The sequence below is a fragment of the Leopardus geoffroyi genome, chromosome X, assembly GCF_018350155.1.
Source record: "Leopardus geoffroyi isolate Oge1 chromosome X, O.geoffroyi_Oge1_pat1.0, whole genome shotgun sequence".
Taxonomy (NCBI): Eukaryota; Metazoa; Chordata; class Mammalia; order Carnivora; family Felidae; genus Leopardus; species Leopardus geoffroyi.
In genome coordinates this window covers 128485259-128506684 of record NC_059343.1, presented here as the reverse complement: position 1 = coordinate 128506684, position 21426 = coordinate 128485259, and the positions used below count along the sequence as shown (strand labels likewise).

Genomic DNA, 21426 nt, shown 5'->3' with positions numbered 1-21426 from the left:
CATGAGAGCAGTGTAGGGGAAGAGAAAAAGGGAGAGAGAGAATCCCAAGCAGGCTCTGAACTGCCAGCATGGAGCCCAATGTGGGACTCAATCTCACCAACCATGAGATCGTGACCTGAGCCAAAATCAAGAGTAGGATGCTTAACTGACTGAGTTACCCTGGTGTCCCTGTGTTTTCACTTTTTACCTTTAAGAGTTCTTTATGTATTCTAATTATCTGATCTTTGTAATGTGTACGCATTATGACTATTTTCTCCCTAGTCCATGGCTTATATTTTCATTTTCATAATAATATCTTTGATGTGCAAAAGTTTTTAATGTTGATGAAGGTCAATTTATCAATTTTTTATTTTGTTTTTCTTCTGTTTTAGGAAATATTTGCCTATCTCAAAATTATTAAAATATTCATCCATGTTTTCTTCTTTATGCTTCATAGTTTTAGTATTTATGTTTATGTCTATGATTCATCCTAAATTAAATTTTGTGTATGGCGTGAGGTAGAGTTTAAGGTTAATTTTCTTCAATAATCAGTGGTTTATGACACTTCCTTTCCTTATTTAATGGCATTGGTAACTTTAGAAAAAGTTAATTGAAGTTATCAAGGCAGTGTGGTGTTGGCAGAAGGATAGACACAACAATGGAATTGAATTTAAAAGTAAGAAATAGACCCATTCAAATATGTCCAAATGATTTTTGTAAAAGTAATTCAATAGAGTAAGAGTAGCCTTTATACATATATATATATATATTCCATTGGAATGGAATATATATAAATATTCCATTTATTCAAAATAAACAAATATGTAGAGACAGACATAGGTTAGTGGATACCCAGGGATGGGAGAGATGGGAGTGAATAGGGAGTAAGGAGGGTTACGTTTCTTTTCAAGTTAATGAAAAATTTCTAAAGTTGACTGTACTAATGGATGTACAACAATGTGAATATATTAAACCACTGAACTTGTACACTTTATATATTTATTTATTTTTGGGGAGAGTGAAAGTGGGGAAAGGACAGAGAGAGGGAGACAGAGGATCTGAAGCTGGTTCTGCACTGACAGGCTGACAGCAGTGAGTCTGACGCGGGGCTCAAAATCATGAACTGCAAGATCATGACCTGAGCTTAAGTCAGACGCTCAACTGACTGAGCCACCCAGGTGCCCCTGTACACTTTATTTACATTTATTTATTTATTTATTTAAATATAAGTTAGTTAGCACATACTGCAATCATGATTTCAGGAGTGAATCCAGTAATTCATCCCTTATGTATAACACCCAGTGCTCATCCCAACAAGTGTCTTCCTTATAATGCACCTTATCCATTTAGCGCATCCCCGCACTCACAACCCCTCCAGCAACCTTCATTTTGTTCTCTATATTTAAGAGTCTCTTATGTTTTGTCCCCTTCCTTGTTTTTTATATTATTTTTGCTTCCCTTCCCTAATGTTCATCCGTTTCGTATCTTAAATTCACATACGAGTGAAGTCATATATTTGTCTTTCTCTGACTAATTTTGCTTAGCATAATACTCTCTGGTTCCATCCACGTTGTTGCAAATGGCAAGGTTTCATTCTCTTTGATTGCTAATAGTCCACTCTATGTATGTGTGTATATATATATGTATGTATGTGCATATATATATATATATATATATATACTTTTGTGTGTGTATATATATATATGTATATATATGCCACATCTTCTTCATTCACTCATCAGTCAATGGACATTTAGGCTCTTTCCATTCTTTGGCTATTGTCAATAGCGTTGTTATAAACATTGGGGTGCATGTGCCCCTTTGAAACAGCACACCTGGATCCCTTGGATAAATACCTAGTAGTGCGATTGCTGGGTCATAAGCTAGTTCCATTTTTAATTTTTTTTAGGAACCTCCATACTGTTTTCCAGAGTGACTGCACCAGTTTGCATTCCCACCAGCAGTGCAAAAGAGATCCTCTTTTTCCGCATCCTCACCAACATCTGTTGTTGCCTGAGTTGTTAATTTTAGCCACTCTGACTGGTGTGAGGTGGTATCTCATTGTGGTTTTGATTTGTATTTCCTTGATGATGTGTGATGCTGAAAATTTATCATGTGTCTGCTAGCCATCTGGATGTCTTCTTTGGAGAAATGTCTATTCATGTCTTTTGCCCATTTCTTCACTGGATTACTTGGTTTTTGGGTGTGGAGTTTGATAAGTTCTTTATAAATTTTGGATACTAACCCTTTATCTGATATATCATTTGAAAATATCTTCTCCCATTCCATCAGTTGCCTTTTAGTTTTGTTGATTATTTCCTTTGCCATGCTTACACTTTTTATTTTGATGAGGTCCCAATTTTGCTTTCATTTTTGCTTTTGTTTCCCTTGCCTCTGGAGAAATGTTGAGTAAGAAGTTGCTGCAGCCAAGGTCAAAGAGGCTTTTGCCTGCTTTCTCCTCAAGAATTTTGATGGCTTCCTGTCTTGTGTTTAGGTCTTTCGTCCATTTTGAGTTTATTTTTGTGTCTGGTGTAAGAAAGTGGTCCAGGTTCATTCTTCTGCATGTCACTGTCCAGTTTTCCCAGCACCATTTGCTGAAGAGACTGTATTTCATTGGATAGTCTTTCCTGCTTTGTCAAAGATTAGTTGGCCATACGTTTTTGGGTCCATTTCTGGGTTCTCTATCCTGTTCCATTGATCTGAGTGTCTGTTTTTGTGCCAGTATTATACTGTCTTGATGATTACAGCTTTGTAATACAGCTTAAAGCCCGGGATTGTGATGCCTCCAGCTTTGGTTTTCTTTTTCAGGATTGTTTTGGTTATTCAGGGTCTTTTCTGGTTCCATACAAATTTTAGGAGTGTTTGTTCTAGCTCTGTGAAGAATGCTGCTGTTATTTTGATAGGGATTGCATTGAATGTGTAGATTGCCTTGGATAGTATCTACATTTTAACAATATCTGTCCTTTCAATACAGGAGCATGGAATCTTTTTCCATTTCTTTGTGTCTTCTTTAATTTCTTTCATAATCTTTCTACAGTTTTCAGTGTATAGATTTTCCACCTCTTTGGTTAGGTTTATTCCTAGGTATTTTATGGGTTTTGGTGCAACTGTAATTGGGATCAATTCCTTGATTTCTCTTTCTGTTGCTTCATTATTGGTGTATAGAAAAGCAACCAATTTCTGTGCATTGCTTTTATATCCTGCAATTTTGCTGAATTCATGGAATATTTCTAGCAGTTTTTTGGTAGAATCTTTTGGGTTTTCCATATAGAGTATCATGTCATCTGCAAAGAGTGAAGGTTTGACTTCCTCCTTGTCGATTTGGATACTTTTTATTTTTTGTGTTTTCTGATTTCTGAGGCTAGGACTTCCAATACTATGTTGAACAACAGTGGTGAGAGTGGACATCCCTGCCGTGTTCCTGACCTTAGGGGGAAAGCGCTCAGTTTTTCCCCATTGAGGATGATATTAACATTGGGTCTTTCATATATGGATTTTATGATCTTGAGGTATGATCCTTTTATCCTTACTTTCTTGAAAGTTTTTATCAAGAAAGGATGCTGTATTTTGTCAAATGCTTTCTCTGCATCTATTGAGAGGATCATGTGGTTCTTGTCCTTTCTTTTATTAATGTGATGTGTCACATTGATTGATTTGTGTATATTGAACCAGCCCTGCAAGGGACAGACTTTCAAGCAATTGTCCTGGGGCAACTGGACATCCATAGGCAAAAATATGAACCTCAACTTAACTTACACCTTACAAAAATTACTCAAAATGGATCATGAACTTTAATGCAAAACATGAAACTATAAAACTTTCAGATAAAACATGTGACAATATTTGGGATATAGGCCTGGGCAAAGAGTTCTTAAACTTTAACACCTAAAGCATAGGCAACAAAAGAAATACTGACAAATTAGACCTCATTGAAATTCAAAACTTTTACTCTATAGAATACTCAAAAGAATGAAAGAGACAAGCAACAGAAAGGGGAGAAAATATTTGTAACTCAAGTACCCAACAAAGGGTTAGTATCTTAAACATATAAAGAGCTCTCAAAATTCAACCATAAAAAAAAATCCAAGCAAAAAACATGAAGAGACATTTCACTGAAGATAATACACATATAGTAAGTAAGCACATGAAAATTTGCTCAATATCATTAGTCATCAGGGAAATGCAAATTAAAACCACAATGAGATATCATTATAGACCTATCAGAAAAGCTGAAATGAAAAATACTGGCAATATAAAGTGTTGGAAAGGTTGCACAGAAAATGGATCTCTCATGCATCACTGGTGAGAATGTAAAATGTTTTACCCACTCTGGAAAACACTTTGGTTATATCTTAAAATATTAAACATGTAACTACCACATAACCCAGCAATTATACTCAGGGATATTTAGCCCAGAATAATTAGAACTTGTGTTTACACAAAAACCTGTACATGAATGTTCATAGCAACTTTATTCACAGTAGAAAAATACTGGAAACAGCCCAGATGTTCTTTGATTGGTTAATGGTTGAACAAACCCCCCCAAATAAATGAATGAATGAATGAATGAATGGCCATATATGTGTAGGTATATTACTGGATTCTAATCTGTTCTATTGACTTATTTGTCTACAATATCATACTGTTTTGATAAGTGTAGTTTTACAGAAGTCTTGAAACCAAGAAGTGTAAGTTCTATTTTCCCTATTTTTAAAGATTTGTTGGAAACCCCAAGACATTCAAACATCTTCACAGCTTTGTCTTCTCTAATGTCTTGTTCCATGGATTTAATTTGGTTAGCTGCTCTGAACTCTGATCCTTGCCTCCTGAGCTTAGTGAGAATGCTAAACTCATCTTGGAATGCAGCTTTCTATGTTGGCGTCAGAAATTGACACCAGGCAAAGAATGGAGTGATCCTGGGGGCTTACCTTGTGAGTTTCTCTTCTAATGTAAATCACAGTCATGTGCTGACTATTGTTCAATACCTGTAAACAGTTTCTTGGCATATATTATGCAGTTAATGCCTGTAAACAGTTTCTTTGCATATATTATGCAGTTTTATGATTTCTGTAATAGCATGAGTGCTAGTCTGGTGCCATTAACAATATAGATTTATTAAACTTTCCTTTGTTTAAATCATGCAGATTCAGCTTCTGTTGCATGCAGCTAAGAGTCCTGACTGATGCAAGCTGTTACTTTATGTCATGCTCTATGATAGTTGCTTAGAATTTATTATGTGACTTAATCCTTATTTGGGGAAATCCTTCCTTGTAGAAAACAAAGCATTGGGGAAGAGGCATTTCTCTCTAACAGTGGTAAGAAGGGTAAGCAGGTTTCAGTGAGAGAAACTTTCTAGATGGACTAGGCATGTATAAATGCACAAGAGAGTGAACATGACAAGAAATAAAATATGAAACCTTTGGCATTTTCGTGGGAATAGTTCTGAGACCTTCATAAGTTCCCCTAATCTAATAAAACCACTATACCAGAGAATTTCCTCCATAAAATGCAGTAAGATGCAATTGTTCATACAGTTTAAAATCCTATAAGATTATCTTAAATGCCCTTCCCATGCCTATTAACACTAGGAAAAGCAACCATCCCAGTTTACCTTGGAGTATCATAGTTTTAAGAAAATCTTTAGGGAATCTCTCAGTCTCAGGCAAACTGGGATGGTTGGTCACCCTTGAAAACTGTCCTTTACTATAATATGACATCAGTCACTTAACTACAGTTAATTGGTCTTGATGACTTAAAGCTTGATGATGAATCCCTCTCCCAGTGTCTGTGGCAGGTGCCTTTCAGATTTTCTTTCAAGAGAAAATCTACTGTGGGCAGTGGAGTTAGACAACAGCCTCCAGCTGTAGCACTTTGGGGATATTTTTGCATCATTTTACCCAAGGCCATACCCATCCCAGGCATCTCCAGTCAATTTCTGAGAATAGAAGGGATATTAGGAACATTTATGCTCAATGTGGGATTCTTATAATTAGTAACCTTTGCTCTAGAGTTCCCAGTTGGGCTGGCTGGAAATTCCACAGAGTTGCACTGCAGTCTGAGGCATTTTGTACCCATTCCTCCTTAATTTCCTCTCCTTTAATAAGTGTCAGACCTGTACTATGGTCTGAATTCTCCCCTGCCTACTCCTGCTCTTCCTCTTTATCTTCTTAATCATTACCCACAATAGATCTCTGGACTTGTAACTCCATCTTGGCATCTGCTTTTCAGAGGACCCAATGTGGCATAATGTCTCTCTCCAGTGGTTGAAGCTGTAAGATGAAAATTTGGGAAGGTATCAGTAACCATATTTCTTATTGCATGAACTTGAGAAACAAAGGAAGATTTTAAAGGAGATGGGGGAAGGAGAGAGAAAGAAAGGGAGAGGGAAGGAGAGAGAGGAGAGAGAGGACAGAGACAGGGAGAGAGTGTGAGCACAAATGTGTAGGGAAGAATATGGATAAAAGAATGATAGAGCTATAATGGCATTTGAATAATTGCCATTTGACCATTCTTGAGGCCTAACTGTATCTTGCCCTTTCCAAATTTTGATTGTTCCACTCCTTAAATGTTGTGACAAACTCCATATCTTTCCACAGATTTCTCTCTCACTTAAGTTAGTTTCAGGTAGATTTGTGTCCCTTTCAACTAATGAAATACCTCTTCACTGCAAAAGTTATTATACACGCTACTGATTTTGTGCTGAGTCATATTTCTGTTAAGTCAGAAATGTTCATACCCTGCTCATATCCTCAGGCATAAATTAATACAACACTTTTAAGGTTTACCATGTTTTTGTTCATTGGTAGATGAGGAAAATTTTGCATGGCCTACATGATTTCTGAGATGTTTTAGCATTTACTTATTTCTGTATAGAATATATAGAATTGTTGTCATAGACCAAAGCCTCAGCCAAATTCGACATTGCACTTTGTCCAGAATATTTATTTTCTGATTAAAAGTCACTTTTAATCATATAATAAAGGTTAGTTTTAATATGAATTTTTTCTTTCTTTTCTTAATTATTTTTAAGCTTTTCAAAGGTCACTAGTAGCTTCCTTTAAGGACCATTTTGATAAATCAAAATTCAAAAATCACAATATACAGTTTGAATCACTTTTCAACAACTCTTAAGGTTGTGACCAAGTTTAGAGAGTATGAAAGCTTCATTCAGATGCTGACAAAAGTAAGATATAGAAGTTGGCCAAAGATGAGAGCTCCTACACATCACCCTTCTAGAACATTCATGCAAGAATGGTGCTGATTTGGTCTGGGGCAGGGCTGTCAACTTATAGCCCACAGGCCAAATTCTACCTCTTTCTTGTTTTTGTAAATAAAGTTTAATGGAATACATTCACACTCATCATTTAAGTGTTGTTTGTGGCTGCTTTTGCTCAATGAAGGTAGAATCAAGTAGTAACGGAGACTGTATGTGTCCCACAACACCTAAAATACTTACTATCGACCCTTTACAGAAAAAAAAAAAAATGCCAACCCTCAGCCTCAAGTATTATCAGTACATGTGGAGACGAACAGATGAGCAGATTATATTTTTGGAAGCAGAGCAGGAACAAGCCTGGTGTATTCTAGGAACACAAGGAAGACCAGTGTGGTTGAAACATAAAGGACCCACATACTATTGTGTATTTTTTTTAGCACATTTGTACCTATTGATTTTTGAGACATTAATTCACTCACTCAACAAATGTTCTTTAAGTTCCCACTCTGTGCTAGACAGTGTTAGCTACTTCACACACACAAGCACATAGAAATTGTAATAAGGGAAAGCAGCAAGTAAACAATCGCAACACAGAATAGTAAGCACTAACTAAAAATGCAATTGATGCCAAAAGGAGGAAATTAACTTTTGTTTCACCGCCCACTCAATACTTATCTGATATTCCAAGGTACCTTCCTCAGATTATACCTGAACCACATCTTATCTGGTTGGTCATAGCTCCCTTCCTTCATTCACTAAAACGCATCATTATAACATTAATAATCATAATCATAGCAGCCAGTACTCACTGAGCAGTTACTGTGTGTCAGACACGGCTGGGTACTTTATACACATTGTTTTATTCAATCATCACAACCCTGTAATATAGAGACTATTATTATGCCCATTCGTAAAATCAGAAACTGAGGGTCAGAGACCAAGGTCTCATGTGTGTCTCACAAAGTAGCACTCAGGACATCTACTATTTTCTTCCTCATCTACTCTGGCTTGCTGCTGGTGCCTAATGTTATGATCATTGCGGCTTGATGGTATCACCTACCAAAGGCACCACTACCCCTGCCAATACCAACCAATGTCTATACCAAATTCTTCTGTCTAGAGCATTAATGTTTGACTCCGGGTTATTGTTTCTCATAGATGTCCTATATCTGGGAACAATGAACATATTTTGTGAAAGAGTTCTTTGTAGTTTTTACTTGTGCTTTTATTATAGTTCCTGTCCTCAGGTTTGGAGCCAGATTACCTAGGTTTGAATCTCAGCCCTGAAACTTAACTATTCTGTGATTCTGATGAAATCACTTAAGTGGTCTGTAACCCTGTTCCATTATCCTTAAAGCAGAGATAATAATGTTGTCTACATTAGTGTTTGTTATAAAAAAAAACTTGGCCCAGCATTTGGCATATAAGGCAGGTTTAATAAATGTTGGTTATATTACTAGGGCAAATGACTTCTTTTTCCAACTGTTAAACAGGCTTTATCTACTAACCTCTTGCCTCTTTCTGGGTACTTACTATCTGTTGATTTCACCTTACCTTTACTGATCTTACTCACTCTAATTAATACTGTCATGCTCCTTCCTATTATAGGACCTTTGATCAGGCTGTCCCTTCTGTGTAGAATGTTCCTTTTCCTGTTTGCCTGGCCAATTCCTATCAGTACATTAAGCTCCATAAGGGCATGGACACTATCTGGTTTGTGTTTACCATTTTACACCCAGAGCTTGATATCGCACCTGCTGTACAGTAGGCACTCATTAATACTGGCATGAAAACCAGCCTGAGTCTAGAGTCACTACATTCAGCTATTCCTCTGTATATGAATTCACATCCTAGACTAGCTAGAGCCTTTTCTTCTGTCTAATCACTGGTTCTAGACAATTTTCAACAAATATTCAGTAAATACATACTATATGTTAGGTTCTGTGCTAGGGTCTTAGAAAATAAATTTTATAATTTATTATTTAAAATTTATTTAAAAATATATATTTTTCTTACCATCTCAAGAGGCCACTTGTTCATTGAAAGACACAGGCATGCAAAGGTAGAAGTAATAATACAGAGTGATATTTGCTATACCGAAGGCCTGTACTGGATCCATTGGGCATATTGAACCCATGGAAAAGAATAGAAATTTATCTGGAAAGAGAGAGACTGATTCATAGAGGAGGTAATATCTAAACTGAGTCAAAATAAGGAGTAGCAATTTTTCTAAAGAACAAGTAGGGGTAGAGCGTGTGGCAGAAAGATTTTCAGGACAAAATTATGAAGTCATTTCCTTCTTTTATTGGTGCTGTTACAAACCATTTCCTTTATTACCCTTTGATATTAGACGAATTATTTTTCATCTGTAATAAGTGCAATACCGGTCAGTTTATTTTTCAATGTCTGTACGTTATATTTGTTTGTTCTTGCTCTAGATTTTTTTTTCCCTTTGTTCTGGATTTCATTTTCATTGTATATACTATTTCAGTGCAGTTTTTGGTCTTTTTGTAATATGTGTTGTTCTTAAATTTTTAAGTGCATAAGCTGTGCATTCGTGATGGCTCCTTCCATTCTAATGTTCATTGTATTTAGCACTGTACAGGGGCCCTGGATTCAAGTAGCTCAAATGAACTCCTGGGAGTCCAGCAGTGAGTGGTATGTGGCTTAAGTTCAAGAAAGTGGTGCAAGGAAGTGGAAGAATTTTTGTTCCAGCAAACCTCGATAAGCAACCTCAGTAGTGGGGAGAGTCAGGAGGGGCACAGAAAAGGCAAACAAGGAAACCTAGGTGTTACACCCAGTATACTTCTATGAGTCCGTGTATTCTCCTCTCTGTGCCTGGGGCTCCAAATCTGTCAAACTAAGGCCATCGACTAGGGCACCCCGTCGCCACCCTTCTGGACCAGAGGCTGTAGCACACCCCCGCAGCAGTCCGGGTCCCGGGCGCACAGGACGCGCACCCACAAGGCCGGAAGAAGTGGGGCGGGGCCTCTAGGCAGTTGGGCCTGAACGGACTGGGGGAGGGGAGCGCGGGGCAGATGGTCTCTGGGAAAAAGCAAAAGGCGGGTGCAGGGCTGCCTCCCAAGGCTCTACTTGCTTGCATTTCCTCCCGCTTTGCTGAGTTGGGAGTCGCGACCTCCAGGACAGGTGGGTCCCGTCCCACGGATCGGGAAGGGGTGTCTTTGGTGGGTGCAGTGGCTGGGTTAGCCCGGGCGCTCTATTGAAGGCCTGGCACGGGAGGCGGGGTGAGGGGAATGGTTCCCACCCCGTCTGCTCGGTACCAGGGCGGTGGTACTTACCTTAACCCTGGCTGAGGAGAAGGCCACTCGTGCATTTCCGCAGGGCTGTCGTCACGGTTTATGCCAGTTGCGCGACAAAGCCCGGAGATCAGCGCAGGGCCAGATGGGCCTAGCGCTCGGAAAGAGCTGGGAGAGCTGGAGGAAGCTCGGGTTCGGAGTGACGCCCAGTGTACATTGTTTCAAACTCGATCCGACTTCCCCGCCCTGGGTCTGTCACCGACTTGGTGTCTAGCTTTCAGAGAGCCCCTAGCCTGTCCATGTCTCACTTTGTTCGGCGGTAGAGTGGAAGGTGGAACTCCTTTCGTTATAATATCCACCAGTGTTGTCTGCGCATTGTACCCTTCTTCTGCCCCTCCCGAGCAAGAATGCCTAGCAGGAGTCGGGAGTGGCAGGGCAGGGCAGCGGAGAACTTACGCGAGGAAGTGCTCTCCCTTACGAAAACAATTCTGAAAAACCTTTTCAACGTTTTTAACTACTGACTGCCCCCAAAACTGGAAAAAGCATTCATCCAATGCCCTAGAGGTGAATGTCCACTCTGGAAGAATGCTTTTGTGCATGCTTTACTGTTAAAGATTTTTAACCAAATGATTGATCAAAACATTATGAGTTGAATGAACGTAACACAATGCCTAGCAAAAGTCTCCTCATAAAAGACTTGGGTGGTTTACCTGTTACCCAATCGCTGCAAAAAAAAAAAACAAAAACAAAAACAAAAACAAAAACAAAAAAACAAAACCCAAAAAAACAAAAAACAAACAAACAAACAAAAACCTTGAGCTCTCATATGGAGAAACACTTCCATAATCCATTCCCACATAGCAGTCGTTTAGAGTTGCTTCTCGGGGTGCCTGGGTGGCTCAGTCCGTTAAGTGTCCGACTTCGGCTTGCGTCATGATCTCGCAGTTGGTGGGTTCGGGCCCGCGTCACGCTCTGTGCTAACAGCTCAGAGCCTGGAGCCTGCTTCGATTCTGTGTCTGCCTGTCTCTCTGCCCCTCCCCCACTCACACTCTGTCTCTCTCTCTCAAGAAATGGATAAACATTAAAAAAAAATTAGAGTTGCTTCTTAGCTGGCATTGTCCTTTGAGGAATCATTATAGTAAAACTTACATACAGTTTATTGTACATTAACTCTGGAGATAGAATTATAAACACTATGGACCAACATTTTGGTGTCATTCCAATTCCATCTCATTAAGAAACTGCTTATAATGATAATGACAGCCATATACTATGCAAAATCCTGTAGTCTTCACAACCGTGAGACATGAATGTATTTGTCACCATACTTAAAGATGTGTTCTATCTCATAACCAATATGATGAAGGGAATGGTCACTGGGTTAGTTGAGTCTGAGGCGCATCGTCCACATACCCCATCTCATTCTTATTTCTGGGAAATCTGCACTGGGACAGATCACTTCCTGGTTTTGGTCTCTGTACCAGGAACCACAAGCAGTTCTGTATCTCTGCTTGTCAGCCCTGGCTGGGAGAAGCAATAAAATATCCCAAGCTGATCACTTGATGTCTGTGGTGTTTCTGGCAGTTGTAGTTTTTGCCTGCCAGCCCGAGGGTCTGGGGGGAGAGGCTGGATTAAGAAACCCGTTTGGTGGGAAGAGTCTCTGATCCAAGCCAAGGTGAACACAGATCCACCAGTTGGGTGCCATTGTGACCCTGTTTCTACAACACCAAACGTCCCCTGTGCTCCTAAGGGTTGTACGCTGTGCCATTGGCCTCATGTAAAGAAATTACAGAAGAGGCTCCTGGCAAAACCCGGTCTGTGCCACACCTACAGGTTCTAGGCAAGGAGTGTCTGATGTGAAGGTGGGTGTTCTTCTGGACCTGAGATATGGCGATTTTCCAAACGGTTGATAAAGTGAGAGGGAAACTGTGATAGGCCTCTGCTGAGCCGACCTTGAGGGTGAGTTTAGGACTGGCTGTTTGGCAGGCACTGGTGAGTGAACTTGCTTTGGCCGTATTTCTACTCCATTCATTTATTCTTTCACTCCAAAGACAATCAATGAATGCTTAGTCTGTGCCAGCATGCTGATCCACTCACTGAGATTAGCAGTGAAGGAAGACAGTAAGTTCGGAGGCGAACAGCAATTCCACTTTAAGCAAGCTAAGTCGGAGGCATCCTCTCTCTTCCCGATTCCCAATATAGAATCAATACAAAATCTTCTCACTTCTGCTTCCTGAATATTTTTAAACCTATCCACTTCTCTTTTCCCCCACTGCTACTCCAAATTTCAAGCCAGCAACATAGTTTTTTAAATTCATTTATTAAAAAATTATTGTCATTGAAATAGAATTGATATACAATGTTATGTTAGTTTCAAGTGTACAACATATTGATTCTGCAGTCCTATACATTACTTGGTACTTACCAAGATAAATGCAGTCACCATCTGTCAACACACAATGTTATTGTATTATTATTGGCTATGTTCTCTATGCTGGGCTTTTCATCTCTGTGACTTACTTACTTATCCATTTAAAAAAAAAACTTCATCTTCCAAATTTTGTTAAATATATTTAGAGAAGTTCTCATAATTCTTATCCTTGCTCTCTAAGGTGTTCTCCCCCCACCCCGGGTTCTTCAATATCACATGCCTCTGTATAGACTTTTTCTTTTTTTGTTGTTTATTTATTCATTTTGAGAGAGGGAAAGAGAGAGAGCCTGAGTAGGGCAGGGGCAGAGAGAATCCAAAGCAGGCTCTGCTCTGTGCTGACAGCACAGAGCCCGATGTGGGGCTCGATCTCATGAACAGTGACATCATGACCTGACCTGAAATCAAGAGTTGGATTAACCAACTGAGCCACCCAGACACCCCTAGGTTTTTTTATTTGATATTTATCATGCTCATTCTCTGACCTTCCTGGATCTGTGGTTTGGTGTTTGTCAATAATTTTTGAAAATTCTCAGCCATTATTACCTCAAATATTCCTTCAGCTCCTTTCTTTACTTCCTGCTAATCAATTAAGTGTATGTCACACCTCTTGAAAATGCCCCATAGTTCATAGGTATTCTGTTCTGAGCTTTATTAAAATTTGTTTTTCTCTTTGAATTTCAGTTTGGGAGGTTTCTCTTGACTTATGCTTACATTCACTGATTCTTTCTTTGACCATGTCCAGTCTACTGATGAGCTCATCTAAGGCATTCTTTATTTTTGTTACAGTGTTTTTTAATTTCTAACATTTCCTTTAGATACTTTTGTAGAATTTCCATCTCTCTGCTTACATTTACCCATCTGTTCTTGAATATTGCCTGCTTTTTCCAATCGAGCCCTTAACGTATTAATCATGTCTTTTCTTTCAAAACTGTCATATCTGAGTCTGGCTCTGATACTTGTTTTTTATCTTAAGACTAGGTTTGGGTTTTTTGTTTGTTTGTTTGTTTGTTTTGCTTTTAATGTGCCTTATAATTTTTTTGTTGAAATTCAGGCATAATGTATTGTGTAATGGTACTGACATAAATAGCCTTTAATATGAGGTTTTGTTTAATCTGGCTGGAAGTTGGGCTGTATGTAATGTTTGTGGTAGCTGTAGGTGTCAAAGACTTCACATTTTCCTAGTGTCCTTGATTTTTGTCTCCCTTTTGTCCCTCCTATGCCTTAAGTACTACTCATCAGATAGAGTCTACATCTTGCAGATCCTTCATTTAATAATCCACTCTTATTATACGGAAGTCTGATGGCATGGTGGTAAGGTGTGAGATAGGGGATGCATTATATAATCTTATGATTAAATCTTAGTTCTTTAGTGGGCCTGTGTCCTTAACAGTGTTTCATACCACCTCCCTTTTAGTAACATGGAAAGGCTTAAGAAGGCTCAAGTAAGAGAAGGGCCCTTTCCCCAGATGGGATAAGACTCTGATTAAAGTCTTTTCCCCTGGAGAGCAGGCCTTTGTTATAGAGACAGCTCTGTTTGGAGAATACTCTATTATGGACAATGCAATGTTTACTCTCCCCTCCCCTGCCAGAACCATGCAGGAATTGTTTTGGACCCTGTACCATAAGATCCTGGTGGGATTCATGGAGGTAAAAACCCATGAAAGTGTGGGTTCCCCCTTAAGACTATGATCCCAGAAGTCTCTCCTTCTCAAGGTGGACCACACTCAGCCTCCAGCAGTTCATCAAAATTACCATTTAAGTGAATGGAGTTTCTCCTCCACGTAAATAGATCTTGGCTGTGCTTCTCTGGCTTTGCCAGTCTCTCCAGATTTTGGGTGGCAGTTTGCCCTGCAACCTCAGTTGTCTAAATCTAAGAAGAGCCATTGTTTCTCAATTTGATCACCTTTTTCTTATTGTTAGGACGGGAATGACAAGATCCAAGCTCTTTACGTGTCAGAACTTAAACCCAAAGTCTGATGAGGTTTTTAAACTATGATCTTGTAGCTTATCTGGCTGATTCTCACTTTTCGGGCTGGTGAAACAATCTTTTGTAACTTTCTTCAACCTAACCAGAAGTAAAAGCCTAGGGCTTGAGTGACTTTTAAATTTCTTTTAATTTGAGTAGAGTTGACACTCAGTGTTACATTAGTTTCAGGTATACAACATAGTGATTCAACATCTCCATACATTATACTGTGCCTACCACAAGTGCAGCTACCATCTGTCATCATAAAACACTATTACAATACCATTGACTATATTCTCTGTGCTGTTCCCTTTATTCCCATGATTTATCCACTCCATCACTGCAAGCCTGTATCTCTCACTCCCCTTCACCCATTTTTCCCATCCCCCCACTCCCCTCCCCTTTGGCAGCCATCAATTTGTTCTCAGTTTTTATAGGTCTGATTCTGCTTTTTGTTTGTTTGTTTATTCATTTGTTTTGCTTTTTAAATTCCACATATGAGTGAAATCACATGGTATTTGTCTTTCTCTGTCTGATTTATTTCACTTAGGATAATGCCTTCTAGGTCCATTCATGTTGTCCAAATGGCAAAATTTTATCTTTTTTGTGGCTGAACAGTATTCTGTTACACACACACACACACACACACACACACACCACGTCTTCCTTATCCATTTGTCTATCAGTGGACACTTAAGTTGCTTCCATATTTTGGCTATTATAAATAATGCTGCAACAAAATAGGGGTACATAGATCTTTTTAAATTAGTGTTTTAGTTTTCTTTGGGTAAATACCCAATAGTGGAATTATTGGACCATAGTTTAGTTCTATTTTTGATTTTTTGAGGAACCTCCATATTGTTTTCCACAGCAGCTGTACCAATTTGCATTCCCACCAACACGCATCCTCACCAACACTTATTATTTCTTGTCTTTTGGATTTTAGCCATTCTGACAGGTGTAAGGTGATATCTCATTGTGGCTTCTATTTGCATTTCCCTGATGGTGAGTGATGTTGAGCATCTTTTCATGTGTGTTGACCATCTGGATGTCTTCACAAAAATGTCTAGTCAGGTACTCTACCTTGGCTTGAGTGTCAATGCTTGCAGGAGAAGGCCTTGGGTCCTTACAAGTCATAGAATTGGGACGGAGAACCTCAAAGATCTACACACAGTTTAGCAAAAACTCCACCAACAGAATAGTGATACATCAAAGAAACTTTTCCGTCTTAGTCTAGGCTGTAGATGAGCCTTAATTAGGATGTGGGTTCAAATGCCTATAAAAAAGACCAAAAGTGGAAGTGGAAAAGTGGAAGAAATGCAGCCCAGAGTGCACTGTGGTGGCCTCACCTAGCTCCTCAAGGAATCTCCATGTTCTGAAAGACTCTGGACAGAACTGGTCACTGCAGCAGGCCAGTGTTGCACTTCTTCCACAAAGGGTCTGCTCACCCGTGAACACCAGATTCCTGAATACACACCAAAAGGTTACTATATGTGTATATACTAACTATATATATATAATATATGTATACATACTATATACTATATACGTATATAGTATATGTACATATATACGTATATAGTATATGTATATATACTATATACATATATATACTAACTATATATATATATGTATATGTATATATAATGGGTTTTATACATATATGTAAACATAAATGAATTTCATATATAAATAGAGTAAATGTTTTATATATTATATATAATTATATGTATATAATATATATTAAAAGGTTATATATAATAAATGTATAAAAGTCTGCATTTGATTAACATGTAATAAATATTTATTACATATAGTAACTATAATAAATATCTATATGTATTTAAATGTAGTCTTAGAGTTCTTCCAGGGAAAGCGCTCCAGAAGAAACCTCGGAGAAATCTACAAATGTTTTGATGTTAGAAAACTACTTGTTATAAATGTGATAGCTAAACAACAGGAAGACGAGAGCCAAAGGTTTTTCTATCCAACTAAGTTAACTTTAAGTCATAAATGCAAGCTATAATGAATGTGCAAGACTCAGGAAATATTAGTTCCATGATGCTTTACTAAGGTATTTAATGGAAATAAAAAAGCTTCAGATAACCTAGAAATCATAGGAGACATTTGACGTATGTTTAATGGTGAGCTGTAACTATGTTTACTTGTAAAGCTAAGAATAAGTGAGGAAGATGAAATGACAGAATAGAGGCAAATATTTTATACTCTGAAATATAGATATTACACAAGTAACAAAAAATGGGTGTAGAAAGAGGACATAGATACTAACCAGGAGTAAGAAAATATAGGTTTAAATTAGAGGCTGGGTCAGAAGGAGGGGAGAGAAAAAAGAAGATGCTAGCAAATTTTATTATGACTCATGAAGGAAATCAATAGAAAGTATCTTTAAAAGGAGGATAGGGGCGCCTGGGTGGCGCAGTCGGTTAAGCGTCCGACTTCAGCCAGGTCGCGATCTCGCGGTCCGTGAGTTAAAGCCCCGCGTCGGGCTCTGGGCTGATGGCTCAGAGCCTGGAGCCTGTTTCCGATTCTGTGTCTCCCTCTCTCTCTGCCCCTCCCCCATTCATGCTCTGTCTCTCTCTGTCCCAAAAATAAATAAACGTTGAAAAAAAAAAAAAAGGAGGATAAAAGTAGATCTGATATAATCCCAGCTTAGAACCTTTGCACTAACTTACTTTACACTGGATATCTTCATGACTAACTTCCTCTTTGTTCAAATGTCATCTTTCTCAATGAGGTTTAGCCTTACCATCATATTTAAACCTCCTACTACCTCCAGCCTACCCCTTTTTCATGCTGGATTTTTTTCATAGCTCTTATCATCTTATAATGTGTTATATAGTTTACTTATGTATTGTGTTTATCTTTAATCATCTCCCTCCTCCCACTGGAAGATACACTCCATGAAAGGAGGAGTGTTTGTCTTTTTTGTTCACTTATATATCCCAAGCGCCTAAAATAGTGCCTGGAACAAAGTTGGCGTCCAATAAATATTTTTTAAATGAGTTGATTAATTAATTAGTTAGGAGTGTTAGGGAAGTTTTCTTCAGTGAATTGATATTTAATCTGAGACCTGAAGAATGAGTAGAAAGAATAAGAGGGAGAACATGATAGTCAGAGGAAACATAGGTAAAGCCCCTGAGGTGGTGGGGCAAGATGGGGCCAATTATGTAAAACCTTGAGTGCCATTGTAAAGACATGACTCAATCCTTTTGCCTTCCCTCAAGGAGCTCTTAGCAAAAGGGGAGAGAAAGATAATAATTTAAGCAGGTGATTATTATACATGTTGTAAGTGCACTAATAAGGGTATGCACAAAGAACTATGAAAACATTGACTAGGCAGCTATTACCTCTGCCTAGGGCAGTTAGGAAGATTTTACAAAGAAGGTGACATTTGAGCTAGATCTCAGGCTGGAGAGTGACATGATGAAAGTGTTTTAAGAAGATTAATCTGGCAATAGTATGGAAAATGGATTGGAATGTGGATGGACTAGAGGCAAAGAAACCATCTAGCCTATGGCAGTAGTCCAGGCATGAGGTGATGAAGGCTTCTATAGGAATGGAAAAAGGAGGACAAATCCGAGAGACATTGGAAGGAAAAATTGACGGGAGCTAAATGGATTCTTGGCTTTAAGCCTTTCAGGAGGTAATGCTTCTTCCTTAGTAATAACCATGAAAAGATTCAAATTGACCTATTATGTAATTGCCTACTCTGACTAGAATTTCTAGCTATGGCTGTTCTCCAAAAGTTTCTGTTATTGTGATTGATACTTGTTGGACCTTAATTTACATTAAGATAGTTTTAGACTCTGAAGATTGGGAAGCTCTCAAAAACATAATTTTGACTATGAAACAGCAAATTATTGTATTAAAGGAGAAATGAGGGAAACCATGGGGCTACATAGGAAGTTTTACAATGAGCTCATAGTTCCCTTTTTAAAAGAATAATATGAAAAGAAGGATGAATATAACAGGTGGTATGTGCCTAAAGCATCAGTATTTGGAAACATAAGGCCCAAAAATCACCTCAGGTTGGTAGAAATACATATTTGCAAAAAGAACAAGAACAGTGTGCATGTGTCCTGGTATGGGAAAGCTGTAAGTCAGATGATATCATTACACTACTCTCAATGATCAAAGGAATTATGGAGAATAGGAGAAGTGCTTTAAGACTGGATTTATGTAAATATATTACCACTTCTTTTTTTTTTTTTAATTTTTTTTTCAACGTTTTTATTTATTTTTGGGACAGAGAGAGACAGAGCATGAACGGGGGAGGGGCAGAGAGAGAGGGAGACACAGAATCGGAAACAGGCTCCAGGCTCTGAGCCATCAGCCCAGAGCCTGACGCGGGGCTCGAACTCACGGACCGCGAGATCGTGACCTGGCTGAAGTCGGACGCTTAACTGACTGCGCCACCCAGGCGCCCCATCCACTTCTAACAAAGACAAAGAAGGAAGAATTTTCAATCTATTAATCAGTGAACTAAGTATCTCCTGGGTTGGATTCTAGAACAGGCTTTCAAGTAAGTATGTACTTAGAAAATTACAAAGTTATCAACAAAGACATTTCACACAAATGTAATTTTTTTTAAAAAAAAGCTTATTAGGGGTAGTTTATGGAAATTTGGCAGACATAATGTGCATTACGTGAATTAGTGAATGAAATTTCATTAAGATTTTAACAACTCTTTCATGAAACCTTCATGAACAAGAATTATAAATCTATATTTTGATGGGTTTTATAATTAATATAATTATGTATTAATTAATTAAATTTACATACTCAAAGGGAACTGATTAAGAGACCATAGGCAAAGGAAGAGTTTCTGTTGGCCTCCTGCAAAGCCTACCTTTGGTTTGACCTGACTATTTTCATTACTGAGTAAAGTGAAGAGTTACAACAGACATCTTACCAGATTTAAAGAAAATAGGAAGTTGGGAGAAAAGTAATTCGATTGAATTCCCACAAACATTTATGGAGTTTTACAAAGCTAGATGCTAGATGTTAGAGTACAAAAATTAATGAGACATACATCTTCCTGTTGAGGAGCATCCAAATATTACTAGGAAGAGAGACATAAAAACATAGTTTCATCAAAATGTACAAAGAAGGAATATAGAGACATAAACAGAATATTAAGAGAGAACCAAAGAAAGCTTCATTCTGGGAATTTAGGGAAGAATTCTTAAATGAAATGGTATCTCTACTGATTCTTGAAATATGAATAAAAGTCAGGGTTTCCTACTCTGTTTGAGAGAACAAAGGGCATGAACATGAATTTCTTAGAATCAGGAAAGAGTATAGTGAGTCTGGCAAACAATAAGCAATGAAGTACAAGGAGGAAGTGAGGCTGAAAGGTAACTCAGGACCAGGTAAAAGAAGGCATTATGTAACATGATAACAAACTTGGATGGACTTCACCCTGAAGGCCTTAGGGATCCATTCAGAGAGAATTACATACCAACAAGTCTATTTTAGTTCACTCCTCCTATAGTGTGCAAAATGGTTTGAAGGGAGGGCACATGTGTATATGGAGAGATCAATTAGAAGACTATTACATACAGTCTTTGGGAGAGAAATAACAGTGGGCTTTGACTGGGATGGTGGCAAGTAAAGCTATAATGCAGTGGGTCAGGTTAGGGAATTTCTTAGAGAGTAAAAGTTATGATTTGATAATTGCCCATAAGAGAGAAATTTTATTTTTTCAAAATTTTTCAAAATGTTTATTCATTTTTGAGAGAGAGACACACGCACAGCACAAGTGGGGGAGGAGCAGAGAGAGAAGGAGACACAGAATCCGAACCAGGCTCCAGGCTCCAAGCTGCCAGCACAGAGCCTGATGCGGGGCTCAAACTCACAAGCTGTGAGACCATGACCTGAGCTGAAGTCAGACGCCCAACCAACTGAGCCACCCAGGCACCCCCATAGGGGAGAAATTTTAAAGAGGAGGTATCAGTTTGAAGCACAGATTTCAGATTGAACCAGTTATAGAACTGATTGGATGTTACTGGAATTGACTGTGAGGAAGAACACTGTGGGAGGAGCCAGTTTAGGTACAGTAGATATCCGGAGGCCATTAAAAGGTGCTTCATGAGGCCTGAGGACAGGAATATTTGTTTTGTTTACTGATACATTTCCAGCACTTGTAACAATGCCTGGCACCTAGTACATGTAAAGGTCTGATATATTTGTAATAGGAGCCCTAGCGGGAGAGGAGAGATAGAATGGTACAGAAGCATGAAGAGATGGTAACTAAGAGTTTTCTAAAAGTAACAAAAGCATTGTATTATTTTGCTATTGCTGCATACCAACTTACCAGACACTTAATAGATTAAACTAACACCCACTTATTAGTTCACAGTTCTATAGATCAGGATACCAGGTTTGTCATTACTGGCCAGTATATTAAAGGCTAAAATGAGGGTATTGGCCAGCCTGCATTCCTTTCTGAAGGCTCTGGCTAAGAATGCACATTCAGCTTCATTCAGATTGTTGGCTGAATTCAGTTCCGCATGGCTGTAGGACTGAGGTTGCTGTTTCCTTCTTGCATGCCATC

The 21426-nt window shown here is 38.5% G+C and overlaps 1 protein-coding gene and 1 long non-coding RNA gene across 6 annotated transcripts in view; one reads left to right on the top strand and one right to left on the bottom strand.

The window, feature by feature from the left end:
- Nucleotides 1-3747: 3747 nt before the first annotated feature.
- LOC123594998 lies at nucleotides 3748-10861 on the bottom strand. Its single transcript, XR_006710972.1, has 2 exons — nucleotides 10495-10861; nucleotides 3748-6248 (listed from the first exon to the last, which is right to left on the bottom strand). It is a non-coding gene; the product is annotated as an uncharacterized LOC123594998 (long non-coding RNA).
- Nucleotides 10190-21426, top strand: part of TMLHE (trimethyllysine hydroxylase, epsilon) — an 87622-nt gene continuing 76385 nt past the window's right edge. For 2 of the 5 annotated variants that reach the window (XM_045472113.1, XM_045472109.1), the window contains exon 1: nucleotides 10192-10342. The gene's annotated coding sequence lies outside the window, so the exon portion shown is untranslated. Of the gene's footprint in view, nucleotides 10343-12285; nucleotides 12412-14472; nucleotides 14665-21426 lie in introns of all 5 variants that reach the window. The other 3 variants (XM_045472110.1, XM_045472111.1, XM_045472112.1) reach the window with 3 other exon arrangements.